The sequence below is a fragment of the Curcuma longa genome, chromosome 8 (genome assembly GCF_044706935.1).
Source record: "Curcuma longa cultivar G26 ecotype Majalengka, Jawa Barat chromosome 8, ITB_CL_G26_1.1, whole genome shotgun sequence".
Taxonomy (NCBI): domain Eukaryota; kingdom Viridiplantae; phylum Streptophyta; class Magnoliopsida; order Zingiberales; family Zingiberaceae; genus Curcuma; species Curcuma longa.
This window is the reverse complement of record NC_133868.1, coordinates 3,505,676-3,508,168: the sequence shown is the minus strand read 5'-3', so window position 1 is coordinate 3,508,168 and position 2,493 is coordinate 3,505,676.

The window sequence follows — 2,493 nt, the reverse complement described above, 5'->3', positions numbered from 1 at the left end:
CCCCCTCTAGCGAACCAACCGATCCTAACATCTTCCTTGCTACCTCAACAAACCTCAAGTTACCACTCAACAGCTCCCAACAGTAGCTGTGAAAACCAAACACAACCAAATCCAAGAGAATCAGATCCGTTCAAATGCTTTCCAGAAATCCAATCTGAAATCCTAACACTTACCTATCTTCTTCCTCCAAGCTCACCGCCGGCCAGCAATCAAATCTCTAGACGAAATCAAGATTCCACACCTGATCCGATCAAGACCTAATTGATCTACTAATCAAATCAAAATTTAAGATCCATTCAAGAAGAAATCCCTAAACAAGGATCTAAACCCAAGAAATCTAAGCCGATCCCATAAAAAATATTAAAAAATAATCTAGCGGATGGATTCGTAAATTTGTTTGTCCATATAAATAGAAGAAATAAAAATAATTCAGCCTTTTCTACAAAATATTTATCTAAAAAGTAAGCATGCTCAGTCTCTACATGACTCAGCTCGAAGTGAAAAAGAAGGTTTTCTTCGATAAAACAAGTGATGTCAAAGTGGCATTCGGTTAAAAAATTCGACAATGGATTGACACACGAAGTTCTCTTTGAAGCGACCCAGGCTGAAGAGGGAGGTTTGTTTCCCAGGCCGTAAGCAATGTAAAAAGAGATGGTGGTTGGAGATAGAAGTAATGAGTTTTCCAAAACTTATTAGATGTTGGATATCATTCTAGAAACTACGAAGAAGGTTGAGCCGTGAAATAGAACATGCCAATCTTGCTCTTCTTAGGATAGAAGAAGCAATGAAAGATGATTAGTGTTAGAGGAATGTGGTAATAGTTGAACACAATGACAGTATCATATATAAAGGAGTTGGGGAACAATTGGTGAAGGATAATGCGTAAGTACAAGGACATCTCTTTGAAGAAAGATGAGATTGGGAATCAAAAGTTGCCTGCCATTTGACCATAAAAGTAGGGGGTAAATCCCTCGAGAGATGAACTGGGAATGCATATCTGGTGGTCAGAAGGGATCTGGATGGTAACACGAAGGGCAGAGTTTTTTATTTTCGTATAGGTTGAGGGGTGGTCTCAAACTAGAAAGAAGAGCTCATGATGAAGATTATACACACAGCACAGCGGGAGTTGTTCGCAAAGGGGAAGGGGGAGTTGTTCACAAAGGGGAAGGCAGAAAGTAGGATTAAGCAATCGATTCAAAAATTGAACCGATCGAATTGATTAAATCAAAATTGAATAAATCAAAATATTTTCAAACTTAACTGAACTAATCAATCTTTTCAACAAAAATCAAACAAGCTAAATCGATAAAATATCAATTAATTCGATTGCTAATTAATCAAACTGTGGTATTTATTTTCAAAAATCAACACAATAGTAGTGTTGCATTTCAAAAATCAACATCACTATGATGTTGGCTTTTAAAAATTAGCACCATAGTGGTGTTGATTTTTGAAATCTAGTACCGCAGCAGTGTTATTCTTTGAATGCAACATCATAGTGATGCAACTCTGGTTTCGTTGATATTATCGATTTTATTCGGTTTAATCGAATTAGGCATTTTTAAATCAAAATTGAACCAAATTATCCTAAATAATTAATATTTTTTTACAAAAAAATGAATTTCTAAAATAATCAAACTGGACTAATTTAGTTGGTTTAGTTGATTAATTCGGTTTAGTCAAACTTTTTCTCACCCCTAGCAGAAAATGATTAGTGAAAAACTTATTGGTTGAAGGTGCTTGCTGGAGAAGAAAGAGCACAAGCAGTGGAGTATACACGGGGAAGAGTAAGCAAGGATGACTGTGGAGAAATGAAAGAGCTTATAAGCAACGAAGGTTGTAACTTCGTCGAAGGTAAGGGATAAAGGTTTTCCTGTCAATTAAATAAACTAACCTTCCATGTGGTGAGCTGTTCAATTTAGGTTAAAAACACAAGATCTTGCTGTTGTCGTTGGATGTCGCTTGTCGGGATCGAGGAGTTCTGAGATCAATGTTAAAAAGGCAGCAAACAAAGCGTTTATAAGGGATTTGGAAATTTTTAAGTTCCCAAGAAAATTCATGGGTTATGTATTCAGCGGATCAGTCTCACAGCCGAGCAACGTGCTTCAGCAGGTTGGTTTCATAGCTGGGCAATAAGGATATGTTTTTCAACCATTGTAGGAATGTGTATATCATCTATATTTTCCTTGACTTTGAAACTTCAAGATTTGTTGTAGCAATTGCATTTCTAGTAAATCAGCTTATGCCCTTTTTTGACTAGATTTGAAGGGAAGACTTATGATAGGAAGGTAATTAAGGGTCTTACGTGGCACGATCTTGACTCGGTCAACATAGAGTCCACATAGTACAACCTTAACCCGGTCAACATAGGCTCCATGTGGCATGCCCTTGGCTCGGTCAACACATCCGAGTCATTTAGAGTCCAATTGCGCTTGGGTTAAGTTGGGTGGGGGTTAGGTTTCCCTCGGAAAAGCTTGGCAACGCTTATCACAA